Source organism: Dasypus novemcinctus, chromosome 16 (genome assembly GCF_030445035.2).
Source record: "Dasypus novemcinctus isolate mDasNov1 chromosome 16, mDasNov1.1.hap2, whole genome shotgun sequence".
NCBI classification, from domain to species: Eukaryota; Metazoa; Chordata; class Mammalia; order Cingulata; family Dasypodidae; genus Dasypus; species Dasypus novemcinctus.
The window spans coordinates 90,123,743-90,138,224 of NC_080688.1; positions in this window are offsets into that span (position 1 = coordinate 90,123,743).

Sequence of the window (14,482 nt, forward strand, 5' to 3'; positions counted from 1 at the left end):
CTACCTCTGAGTTCAGTCCAGTGCCGGGGGAGTTCACAAAGTGCTCCTCAGACTGACATCCTTTAGACAAACTGGACTTCAGGCCAATTATCAAACCTTATGTACGCTTTCTTCCGGATTGTTGTATTTTGTTCATGAGAGTCTGGCTCTGGGAGAGATCTGCTTCCAAACCCTTCTTTCGCCAGGAACCACTGCCATCAGACTGGCCCAAGACGTAAGAAGCCAAAGCAATAGCTTCAACTGACCATTGCCAAACTCATGGGTTTTTCTCAATTTGAACCAAAGCCTGTGCCTCTTCCCTCCCAGACTCATGGTTCTTCCATGTATTTGAACTATAATTCCATTCATGTGATGAAATTTGAAATAGCCATAATTTCACCAAATCAGTCACTTAGGGTAATTTTTGATATGAACAAAATTGTTCATTTGAGAGCAGCCTTAGAATGGAAAGAGTAAAATTTGAAACACTCAATGTTCTTCAAAACTAAAATCTTCCAAAACTCAAATGCCACATAAAGGTAAATCCCATTAAGAACATATCAAAAGCCATAAGACTGGTTTTAGCACCAGTCCCATTCTGAGCTGAGAGCCATTGCCAAACAATTTTAAAGCCTATACAAGACTTTAAAGAATATTTAAATAATTTTAGGTAAGTATAATTCAGAACTTATTGATCTGTATCAGTGTGTCCACAGGTTTAGTACAAACCTAATTATGACAGCAATTCCCATTCAACAAACTTGAGTAGAAAAGGCAGAGTGGGAAGATATGTGCTAGCATGCCCTAAGGAGCCCTGACTCGCATAGAAAATCAGGAGGAATTGAGAAATAATGGTGGATGCTGACAAAATGTTTTCGATGTTAACCACAAAGTCTCTTTTAAAAATTCCATTATTTGAGTAATTTGAATTGTAGCTATTATGCAAATTAGGGGAGGGCAAGCATTAAAAACGTATGGTCCTTCCATAGGTTGGAACATTATGCACAGGACCAAATGTGTTTGTGAAGAATATTTAACTTCATGGGAAAATGTTTACAAAGTAATATTAATCAGTAAAAGATGCACACACACACCCATGCATTGACTGGAAAGAGAAAAAACAATTGAAAAGAAGTAAACCAAATAACGTGATTGTTTCTGAGAATAAGGATTATAGGTGTATTTTTTCCTTTAAACAAACTCGTCTGCACTTTCCAAATCTTTAAATGATAACTATGTATTGCTACTTAATAGGAGGAAGTTATTTTTTATTAAATCACCAAAAACCTGGATATTGTGTATCAAAGTTCGACAAATAGTGCCGGCAACACGGAGTTGGGCAAGTTATAGATGCTAGTTGACTTTGAATGTAAACCTTATAAAAGAAAGTAAGGAAGGGGCCTATATTGCCAAGGTTCTGCCATCAGATGATTCTGTTCATCAGAAATATCTAGAAAGCCAGGGCCCATTAAGCATGTCCTGCCATGAGGAGGGAACACAGGCTGTGAAGTGGGTACTAAGGAATTCCTTGACCCCTAAGCCCTGAGGGATGCTGCGACAACTCCTACGCCCTGCAAGACACAGATGAACATTTAGGCTGCTTTTGCTCTGGATACAACCTGAACCAAGTGAAGTGTTTAAAATATCACTGAGGTGACTGTTACAGAGCAGTTGCTCAGCTGGAGGGGGCCCAAAATGTCATAAGGAAACTCAGACCAATAGGGTAAGGCAGGAGACAAAAATAATAACATTAACTCTTTGCATTCACAGGTCATCTTTCATCTGAAAGCTCAAAGCATTACAGATGTTACATCCATTAAAACAGATGTGGCAAGCATTATTGTCCCTGCATTTCCAATGGAGAGGAGACTGTAATCCTGTTGCTTGAATTAAAAGTGGGATAAACATATAATTATCTTTGAGAAGACATAGTTCTAATGTAACCCTTTCCTTCTGCAGTTTCCTATTGCTTCTGAGTAAGACTGGTCTCATCCATGGTCCTGAGTATCTCCTGCAGGCATCCACCACTGAAACGAGATTACTACTCGATCTTTTTTTTCCCAGATAAAATGTATTTAACTTTTCAAGTCCTCCATCAGAAGTCTCAGCAATTTTTCAGTTCTCTACAACCTATAGGTGGTTTTCAAGTTGAGTAACTGAAACCAGTGCTCAGTGCCCAATGTTCCAGCCCAAATCCATCAGAGTCGTTACCTGAATCAACTGACAGTCTTGAGGTGAGACTTTGGTTTTTGCAGCTGGGCCTTCCTCGAAGAGGCATAGTGGGTACTTTTAGTGTTTTCCTGATAAAAAGATTTTGATTTCCCATTTTCAAAATCTTCTTTATTCATTTTTTCTTTGATTTTGGGAATTAAATTTCTTATAAATATGCAAAGTAAATTGACAATATTGGAAATTTTAAAAAATCTTTAATCCTTTTATCCTAACATAGCAACTGTGGTGGTTTGAAGCTGTATGTACCCCAGAAAAAAATGTTCTTTAATCCAGTCCATTCTTGTGGGCACAAACCCATCGTAAGTAGGACCTTCAGTTACTACTTCAGTTTAGTGTTACCCACCTCATTCAGGATGGGTCTTAATACTCTTACTAGAGTCCTTTAAAAAAAGAATGAGGGAGAGAGAGAGAAGTCACAGAAGCAAGAAGCTGAAGACAATGAAACCCAAAAGAGAAGGGAGAGACCAGCAGATGCCACCATGTGCCTTGCCATGTGGCAGAGGGAAAAGGCTCACTGGCAACTGGTCCTTGGGAAGGAAGCATTGCCTTATGATGACTTGATTTGGACATTCTTTCAGCCTCAAACTGTAAGCTAATAAATTCCCATTGTTTAAGCCAACCTGTTTCACAGTGTCTGCTTTCAGCAACTGAGAAAACTAAAAAGGGAACTACTTTTATTTTTGCGTATTCCACTGGGTCTTTTTTTTTTTTAATAGTACATTTTAAAAAATTAAAGTTGATATATCACATATAACATTACCTTAAGTAAACATAAGAGGGAGAAACATAAGAGGGAGCAAGATGGCAGCAGAGTAAGGAGCTCCTAGAATCAGCTCCTGCTACAGGGCAGTTAGCAAGCACCCAGAGCTCTCTGGAGCTGCTGAAGCACCTGTTTGGTGGCTCCAGAAGGCCAGAAGGGCATCCTGCAATGTCCTTGAAGGAGTGGAAGAAGGAGATTACGAGAACACTCGTAAGTAGAGGCTCCATGCCCTGGAGGTCAGTGCCCATCCTCCACTGGAGGCACAAGCCACTTTGGGAGCTGTTCTGTGGCTGGAATTGAAAGCTCCACTTCCCCAAAACAGGGGAGGAAGAGACGGTCGGGCACCAACTTCATCTACTGATGAGGAAATTCAGTGGACTGCAGTATAATCATGAGAACAGCTGAAGTTTGAGCCTATCCAAATCAGAAAGAGGCTGGAAGCTGCCATCTTAACCCCATGCCTGGCACGAGGGGCATCTGGGTGGACTGAGAATCCCAACACTGGTGGTGACCAGCTTCTTCCCATTCAGTTCTAGTCTAGGCCCCAGTGCCACCTCCAGCAAGGAGGAAGCTGCAGGGACCTGTGCTAGCCTCTCTGGGAAATTACTGGCCAAGCCACAGAGGGCAGTGATTATCCTGCTCTGACGGCACGAGCCGCCCCAGGAGCTGTTCTGTGATGGGAATTGGAAGCTTCAGTTCCCAGAAACAGGGGAAGAGGAGATGATTGGCTGCCAATTTCGGCTACTGATTGGTAGACTTGGCTGTCTAGGAGATCACCCTGGGAACAGCTAGGGTAAGAACCAGCCCAAGTCAGAAAGAGGCCAGAAGCTGCCATTCTGACTCCACCCCCAGCCTGAGGAGAAGCTAGGTTGACTGAAACTCTGAGTGTCCGCAGGAACCAGTTTCTTTAATGCAGATCAGCCTGCAGCCCGCCTAGGCTTCAGCCCTGCCTCTAGCAGGGAGGAGGCTGAGGAGCCCTGCCCCAGCCTATACAGGTAACTGCAGGGAACTTTGGCTGGCATAGACTGAAAATTAGAAGTCTACCAGGGCAACTGCAGTTATGTTGGACCTGCACTGCATCGATTGCTGCCCACACCTGCAGCTCCATCCCTGCCCCAGGCAGGGGAGAAAGGGATGTGAGGCTTCATCCATCTTTCTGGGCAACTACAGTCTAGGTCTGCATGTGGATTATTCCACATAGCTGTGACTCTGTCCCTACCCCTGGCAAAAGGGAAGTTGGAAGAAGGTTCATTGGTCCCTGGTGCAATAAGGGCGGCTTGAGCCTCCACAGCTTACAGCACCAACTACATGCTTGGCTCCTACTGCACAACAAACAAGGGAGAAATGATAGGAAGCCCTAAACTAAAGAGAAAAACTGCATCCAGAAAAAATACTCTAGTAAGTCAGATGCGAGGACACCAACAAAAAATTACAATCCACACCAAGAAATAGGAAGCTATGGCCCAGTTAAAGGAACAAGATAAGCCTCCAGATGACATAAAGGAGTTGAAACAATTAATTATAGATGTTCAAACAAATCTTCTTAGTACATTCAATGAGATGGCTAAAGAGATTAAGGATATTAAGAAGATATTGGATGAGCCCAAAGAAGAATTTGAAAGCATACATAGAAAAGTAGCAGATCTAATGGGAATGAAAGGTGCAATAAATGAAATTTTTAAAAAAAACATTGGAATCATATAACAGCAGATTTGAGGAGGCAAAAGAAAGGATTGGTGAGCTTGAAGAAATGGCCTCTGAAAGTGAACATACAAAAGAACAGATGAAGAAAAGAATGGAAAAAATTGAACAAGGCCTCAGGGAAATAAATGACAGCAAAAGGCATGCAAATATATATGTCATGGTTGTCCCAGAAGGAGAAGAGAGGGGAAAAGTGGCAGAAGGAATATTTAAAGAAATAATGGTAGAACATTTCCTAACCTTGTTGAAAGACATAGATAGGCCTGTCCAAGAAGCACAACGTGCTCCAATGTGAAAAATTCCAAACAGACCAACTCCGAGACACATACTCATCAGAGTGTCAAATGCCAAAGACAAAGAGAGAATTCTGAGAGCAGCAAGATAAAAGCAAAGCATAACATATAAGGTATATCCAATAAGATTAAGTGCTGATTTCTCACCAGAAACCAAGAAGGCAAGAAGACGGTGGTCTGATGTATTTAAGATACTACAAGAGAAAAACTTCCAGCCAAGAATCTTATATCCAGAAAGACTGTCTTTCAAAAATGAGGGTGAGATCAGAATATTCAGATAAACAAAAACTGAGAGAATTTCTAAGCAAGGGACCAGATTTTCAGGAAGTGCTAAAGGACGTGCTAGAGCCTGAAAAGAAAAGACAGGAGAGAGAGGACTGGAAGAGAGTCTAGAAATGAAGATTCTGTCAATAACAGTAACAAAAAGTCTCAAAAGAGTGGTGAAAATGAAACATGACAGATAAAACTCAAATAGGCAGGAATAAACTTAACCAATGTTGTAAAGCACTTGTATTCAAAAAACTGAAACTCAATGTTGAAAGAAATAAAAAAGGCATAAGTAACTGGAGGAACATTTCATGCTCATGGATTGGAAGACTAAATATCATTAAGATGTCAATTCTACTCAAATTGGTATACAGATTTAATGTAACACCGATAAAAATTCCACCAGCATTAAAGAAAAAATTGAAAACATTATCATTAAATTTATTTGGAAGGGTAAGGAATTCTGAATAGCCAGAAACATCATAAAAAGGTAAAGTTAACCCTCATTCCAGACTTTAAATCATAATACCTACCTATAGTGGTAAAAACAGTATAGGTATTGGCCTAAAGACAGACACAATAGACCAATGAAACCAAATTTACGGTACAGAAACAGACCCTCACAGGTATGGTAAGTGATTTTTGACTAGCCTGTCAAACTCACACAGCTTGGGCAGAACAATCCATTCAACAAATGGTGCTGAAAGAATTGGACATCCATAGCTGAAAGAAGGAAAGCAGAACCCTATCTCACACCTTTTCCAAAAATTAACTCAAAATGGATCAAAAAAACTAAAAAGCAAGAACCATAAAACTTCTAGAACAAATTATTGGGAAATATCTTCAAGACCTGGTGGTAGGTGGTGGATTCTTAAAGGAGATAAGAGGAGAACTGAATGGACTACTGATGTTTAATGTATGTAGAAGTTTTAATTAGCTTTACTGTAAAAGTGTGGAAATATACAGAGTAGATGGTAACATACAGTGAGCAACAGCTATTTTATAAATGGGGATGTGACTGAAAATGGTAGTTTGGTTATATAAATGTCAATTGACAGAATGCTTGAGAATAATTTAGGAACTGGATAGTATAGTAAACCAAGAGGTGGGTGAGAATTATGGTTGATGGTACAGATGTAAGAGTGTCCTTTGTTAGCTAGAGCAAATGTATATCACTACTTCAGGGTGTGGGGAATGTGGAGAAGCATGGGAAAAATACAGTTGGAATAACCTATGGACTGTGGTTAGTAGTAATAATATAATATTCTTTCATCTTTGCAAAAGATATACTGTGTTGATACTGAGGCAGTATGAAAAATGTGAGCCAAATGTATACTATGGACATGGTAACAATCAGATGATATTATTTTATCTGTAGCAAATGACACACCACATTGTGGTGTGTTGATGGAAGGGTGTTGTTTGGGAATTCTGCACATGTGCATGATTGTTTTATAAGTTTATAACTTCTGTCATAAAAAATATATTTAAAAATAATAATAGGGTGGGTTGGGGGAAAACACAGCAAATGTAAGGTAAGGACTATGATTAGTAGTAAGATTTTGACAGTGTTCTTTCATAGCTTGTAACAAACATCTCATCACAATGCAAGGTTTTGGTGGAGGGTTGATGTATGGGACCCCTGTATGATGTTATGCATGTTTGCTTTGTAAGTTCACAATTTTTACTATACACTTAATTGTTTATGTATATTCATATATAAATAATATAAAGATAATAATCGGATTGCTTAGGGGAAAAATACTTTGTTTAGTAATAATATTTTGACAATGCTCTTTAATTATTAGTTAAAAAGGTTTAAAAACAATGCAAGTTATTGGTGGTAGGGTGAGATGTTATATATGTTTGTTTGATGTATATGTTTGCTTTGTAAGTTCACAACTATTATACACTTACGTTTATGTATGTTTATGTTTGAGTGATATATTTCAATAAATTTTTTTTAAATTAAAAAAAAAGCATAAGAGGTTCCCATTTAACCCACTCCCCACCCCCCGACCCCATCATTTTTGTAAATTGTATTTTTTTGAAGATACATACATCACAAAAAAGGTTACATTATAAAAAACATGAGGTTCCCATATACCCTCCCATTCCCCCACCCCTCTCCTTCCACACCAACAACCTCCCCCATCATTGTGGCACACTCATCACACTCGGCAAACACATTTTGGAACACTGCTGCACCACATGGATAATAGTTTACCCTGTAGTTTGCACTCTCCCCCAGTACATTCAGTGGGTTATGGCAGGATATATAATGTCCAGCATCTGACCCTGCAATATCATTTAGGACAACTCCAAGTCCCCAAAATGCCCCCTCATCACATTTCTTCTTCCTACTCCCTGCCCTCAACAACTACTGTGGCCACTTTCTCCATGTTAATGATACAATTTCTTCTATTCATTCACATGAATCCTTTAACCTGGTTAAAGTAGTACTGTATATGTCATTTTATATTCTTCTTTAAGCTGTATTCTGATTTTAAAATTCACATTATATGCATTTTTCTCATTGCTTCTTGGAAAATAAGCACAATATTGACTACATAATTTATTCTGAGTTTGTATCATTTGCTCAGTCATGCTATTGGAAGATATTAGGATTGCTTCCAATTTTTGCATTACTGGAAATTGTTCTTTGTTAACCATCCTTGATCTTAAAGCTTCTTCTATATTTTAGGTTATTTTGACAGGAATTTTAAAGAACACTGGGTGTATATTTCCAAAGGGTTTTTCCAAATGACTGAACCTAATTACTGTTACTCCAATTACATTGGGTACTGTGAGATTAACTGTACTCTTATTAGAACTGAATTTTGTTACTTTTTGAATTGGTGAAATGTTTACCTTATTTTAAAATCTAATTTGAATTTCCTTATGATGAGCAAAATTGATGACATAAATAAATTTTTATGGCAATAAATTGGGTCTAATCCAGGCTTGCAAGCCAAGAAAAGATAGGTCAATTGGAGACATTACAGAATAGACTTTTTAATACTTTCAACCACATTCAGAAATAAATCCTGAAGCAGCTCTCACCTCGCTTTTTGTGAAATGACTTTAGGCCAAATAGAGACTTTAATATTCAAGGGGAAGCTAGGATGGGGAATAGACCCATTGTCAGTCCTCTAACTCCAATTCTAAACCTTAAGAAAATGATTAAAAACAAAAGTAAAGTAAGACTTAAAATAGACTGATAGCTCTAAATTTTAGTTGTCAAGCCCCAATTCTCTGGGAAGCCTCTGAAAGACCTTAGATAGTGTAAGATGGTGCAAATGCCAGAACTCCATGGGCCCTTCCCTTGCTCAAGAACTTCAGAGGGAAAGTCCAGGGTGGGTGATAATGAAACTGCTTTGAGGGAAAACCAAGCACCAGTTTCAACTCTTACCCTTGACATCTCAAGGATAATTGTTTCTAAGTCTCAACCACAAATGCTCTCCCTCAGTCAGTGCCTTAATCAGGTGGAGCCTGTCTTGATAGCCCAAGGCAAGCCTCCATCTGAGCGCAAAACTGCTACTCCCAGACTCTCACCTAGGAAACTTCTTTTCCCCTCTGGGATAGGAGGGACACCTCTTGTGAAATGAACTCCCAAACGAAATGCTTATCTAATGGCCTCTCTTGTAAGACCCTTGAGGATGCCATTATTGAGAATGCAATCACAGCTATTTCTAAATTCACTTATTACTGGCACCTTTACCTCTAAATCAAGTCCAAATTGTAAATCCTGATGGAAGCACCAGGCATTTATAGAAAAAAAAAATTCCACTGATATTAACAGAATTGTTGGAGTTGAACACATCAAAGTTCAGGTCAACCCAGCTGGATCTCTATTAAACTGCACAATATCTTATAAAACCAGAAGCTAAACCAATAGTCGAAAGCCTAATAGAGAAAAGGTTTAATCATATCTTTACCAATTACTGTAATATTCCTATTTCTACCATCGAGAGATCCAACCGGTGAGAATTAGATTGGTTTAGGACCTTAGGATCGTAAAGGAAATAGTCATCCCTGCTACTTGGTGGGACAAAACCTAATATTATTTCATCTTTGATATATTTTACAATCACATATCTAAGATAGGCTTTCTTCCTTGGCCCAGGACATTGAGGGTCAGCTCCTTTTTCATTCTTTTATCTCCAAAAGCATATCAAGTTTTGAAAAGTTAAAATTCTGTAAAAACAAAACATGTTATCAAGGACATGATTTAACCCATGTAGATAAAGCTCTCAGTCCTGATAACATGAGCGATTTGTAATTTTCCTGGGCTAGTTACTAAGAGGCAGATAAAGTTATTTCTGGGTCTCACTGCTTGCTAATCCTGCGGGGCCTCAAACTTTTCAAACATCTCCACTCTGTTGTTCCTTAACTAAACCGTGCATAATCAAACGGAAACATGAAGAGAAAGAGTCTGATGTGAATGAGCTCCTCAGAGCCTTCCTAATGACCATAAGCCTCTCTGAGTATTGGTTCATGAGACAAGCCCTTGTGTTCCGACTCAACCTCATGGGCATCGACAGCATCCAGCAGCCTCTCCCTGGCACCCTCGACAAGAACCTCCCACCCTGTCTGTGGGCAACGGCAACAGGAGCCGAGCCACTGGAGGCTCAGATGACGTGATTTGAGGAAGTCCCTTAAACTTGAAGACTGATCACGCAGTGCAATTTTTGGTGCTCAGTGAAAATACAAAACATGTCTCAGAAGCAAGCTTACCTCCTTTGAAATTCTGGTACTTACTCCATCACACATTTCTGGTCATCACTATCATACTCTACATCATGCTCTTCTGCACCCATTTCTCAAAGAAGGGCAAGTCTAATCTATCCAGGCTATGTCTGATTAGTGACTATGCCTCAAGCAGATGTATTAGAAACACTTCTAGAAAATAGATTATATCTTATTTTTTAATAGGTCATATCTTAAGATTGAAGCAGGAAAATATCAGGCAATATGAGCCAAAGCAGATCTTTGTTCACTCCTGGAATGTAACCCCTTACCAGAGGTAAAATCTTCCTAGAACCTCTTCTATGTAAAACTAAATATAAATAAGCATTTTGAGATTTGAAATTAGCTCTTCAATAGCCTTCCACTCTCAATCTTCCTAATTATCGAAGCTTTTTCCACTGAAAAAGATAATGTGGAGACTAAAGGAAATGGCCCAGCTATGCTTACATCAGATGGACAGCCCTCCAAAGGTCATGGTTCCCATACTCCCCAGAAGCTAAATCTTGAACGGTTCAAGGAGGCTCTTACAGAAACTGCTAGCAGTTGACTCCAGTTTCCACAAAGTGTCCTTGGAATAAAAGCATCTGATTGTAAATTGCAAAGGATAATCAGAGTTGCTTTCAGTATGATCTCTTGGTATTACCAGAGGTATTCAAATGGATACTTGCAAAGTCCTTATGCAAAATCAGCCATAGCACCGTGGAAAAATCGGTGACTATACCTTGTTAAAATCGGTGGGACAATTTTCCTAAGATGGCTAGGGATGCCTCTAGTGCATGCCACCACCTTAATTCTGGTCAAAGTTTTAAAGGTGGGGCTTAGACCACCAGCATAAGTTCCCTTTGAACACCTCTAAATGGACTTTTACAATCTGCAACTACTATGGGTTTTGAATATGTCCTAGGAAATTTTTCTTATTTTCAGAATAGATTAAATCATTTCTCACCAGATAGGCATCGCTTTGACAGTAGCAAAACATTACGGTCTTCTGTGTTTCCAACCTAATAAATTCTAATCTTTCTCCAGTGACAGAGGAACTCATTTTACTGGGTCGTATAATAAAGAACTTTGGAAAGCCTTGCCACTTACTCAGAAACTTGATTTTCCATGTTACTATCGATCCTCTGTTAAGAAAGCTGCTGGCATTTAAAACCTGAACCAGGACAAACTGAGCTCCTTGCCTTGCTTAGACTAGAGTATGCCCTCGATTCCCAAGACCATCAGGCCACCACCACTGGTACTCATTAGCTTTTGCCATGCAAACTTGACACAGGTCACCTTTTGAGGCTGAATACATCTTCCTTGATTTTAGTCTCCATTTACTTCAGCAGATGTGCAAAGTCCTGCAATGGAATCATGCCAAAATACTCATTCTTATCACCAACAGATACCAGCTGCCTTTTCTGAAAAACTTCCCAATCACCCTTTACATGACCCAGAACTTGGACACTATGCATTCCGGAAAAATTATACCAGAGAAAACAACTTGGAAGAACAGTAGAAAAGACACGATCAGGTCGTTTTAACCACTTGCACAGTTGACCAACTACAGGTGCAGATCCCTGGACTTCTGTCTCCCAGATAAACACAATATACAAATGTACACACTAGGTCTCACCCTCAAGACACCTGGACTGCTATCTACAGAAAAATTTAAAACTAAAGATTCTTTAGAATCTTTCAGAAACATTTGCTCTTTGGAAGCCCATAGAGTCCACTTGAGCATTTCAGATCAAGAAGAAGCAGTCTGTCATGGACAGCTGCCACCCAGATCCTACTGAGCTGCAGAGATATAGACTGTCACGTTTATACCTACAGGCTTTGTTCTTATATTTTCCCCAGTTATTTTATTTCCCTCTGTTTTAAGGTTCTGGATTTATAACAAACACTTTTTACTTTTAACCAAGAAAATTATAAAAGGTCTATCCTTAATATTGCTTTCTACATCCTTAACCACTCCTTTGGCTACAGTTTGGTATTTGACTAAAACATACAATTAAACCAGCTTTGGAACTTGAACATATTTTCCACCATGCACCAACCAGTACCCTGTAGAAATAATCCATTCTAGGGTAACATTTTTAAAAATTAGTAATTGGAATCAACCACTAATGGCAGACAGTACAAATGAAGATACAAAACATCTTGTCATGTCACACCTAGGCAGGGAGTCATGTATCTCTGTAAAAACAATACCCAGGAAACATTTTTAGGAGTTTATCTCTATGACCACAACTTTCATAGAAGACTTGGAAAATAAAAAGGAAACATGTATAGATTTAAACCTGTCTTCCATTTAAAGACCTTATTTAGAGGTAAAACTTCTCATTCTATATTACATCTAAACCTTCATCTATCTGGTAATGTATCTACCAAATATTCTCCTGCCCAACCCTAACTATTCCCAAACTAAGTCAAATTGTAAAATAAAATTTAATAAATCTTTTGGCTAATAATAAGTCATAGTTATTACTAAGAAAATTGTAAAGCAAATAAAAATAATGAAATTTGATAATTTGACTACTGTGCCCTTATTTGGTTTTGCCTACTCAGAATATTGACTTGAAATTTATTGTTTGTTTATTTTTATTTGTTATCAGGCACAATGGCTCCTGGTTTAGAAGTGGGCTATAGACTGAAGACAATTATTTTTCTGGTACTTTCCCTTATTATACAATTCATGCACATGATTTCTAGAATGAATGCTATTTCCAGCCTCTAACCTATCAATTATTCTAGCAAATGCTAAAAACTGGGCTTTCCAACAAAAATAACAGAAAAACTTGATATATAACCTGTTTGTTTCACAGTTTTAATCACAAATACCATGAAATGGTTTGGCTTAAATAACAGGAATTTATTGGTTCATGGTTTTGAGGCTAGGAGAAATCCAAAATTGAGACATCAGTAAGTTCTTGCTTTCTCCCTGAAGACTGTGCCATTCTTGGGCTGGCTGCTGGCAAATCTGGATTACTTGGCTCTTCTGTGCTATGGCAACGCATGCGGCAGTGCCCTCTCCTTTCTCTTCCAGGTTCTGATGACTTCCAGCTTCTACTTCTCCTAGGCGGCTATTTCTCTTTAAGGCCTCCAGTAAAAGGATTAAGACACATCTGATTCAGTTGGCTGCATCTTAATTAAAGATAACATCTTCAGGAAGCGGACTTGGCCCAGTGGTTAGGGCATCCGCCTACCACATGGGAGGTCAGCGGTTCAAACCCTGGGCCTCCTTGACCCATATGGAGCTGGCCCATGCACAGTGCTGATGTGCGCAAGGAGTGTCCTGCCACACAGGGGTGTCCCCCGCATAGGGGAGCCCCACACGCAAGGAGTGTGCCCCATAAGGAGAGCCACCCAGCGCGAAAGAAATTGCAGCCTGCCCAGGAATGGCACTGCACACACGGAGAGCTGACACAACAAGATGACACAACAAGAAAAGAGAGACAGATTCCAGTGCCGCTGACAACAACAGAAGCAGACAAAGAACACGCAGCAAATAGACACAGAGAACAGACAACTGGGGTGGGGGGGGAAGAGAAATAAATAAATAAATCTTTAAAAAAAAAAAGATAACACCTTCAGAAGGTCCTATTTGCAGTGGGTTCACACCCAACAACAGGAAAGGATTAAGAGCATGTCTTTTTCTAATTATAATTATCAGCGAGATTTTTTATTGTGCTAAAAGTGTGAGGCAGTTACAGAATATAAACTGAAGATGACATGTAACCTATATATGAAAGAGAAATTACTTTGATGGGTTATGCTTTCTTTGGCAGGGGAAGGTCAGGATCAATACTGAAGGTGAATAGAACTACTGAGGATGTGCAGAAAATGATGAAAAATCATAGAAAAGGAATGTCCATTGAAAGAAGATGTTGACATTTTGTAAGAGAAGAGTAATACCAATTGGATTTAGTTATAATAAATGTTAATAAATATAATATTAATGGGATTTGGTGGGTAACCCTACTAAATGACTTAGCCACTTAGCCTGTTCCCTAATCTTTGAAAAGACAATACTAATAAATACCATGTAGTTTTGAAATGAGAACTGGCAATGATGTGTATAGTACTGGGCGAATGTTATATAGCTAGTAATTGGGAGTTTTGGATATGATATTTGTTAAGCTTGACTCTAAATTTCCATATTAATGTTTACCATAATCTATACCTAGGTATCTGTTTAGAATCACAAATACATAGTAATCCTCCTTAACAAATCTATTCTTCTTCTTTAAATCTTATCTATGTAAATGCATGAAGAAATCAGATTTACATAATTTCGAAGGCTTGGAATAATACTATGATTTTCTTTGCCCCTTGGATTCAACAAATTGCCAAACATTATTGATTTAAACAAGAGTGGTGTTGCTATTTTTCTAATGTCTTTCTACATAATGTTCTTGACTTTTTTGTAGCCCCATGAAATCCATTTACACACAGTTGTTATATTCATCTTCTGGTAGAACATTTCTGATAATAGCAGGAATCTTTGCTCAACACT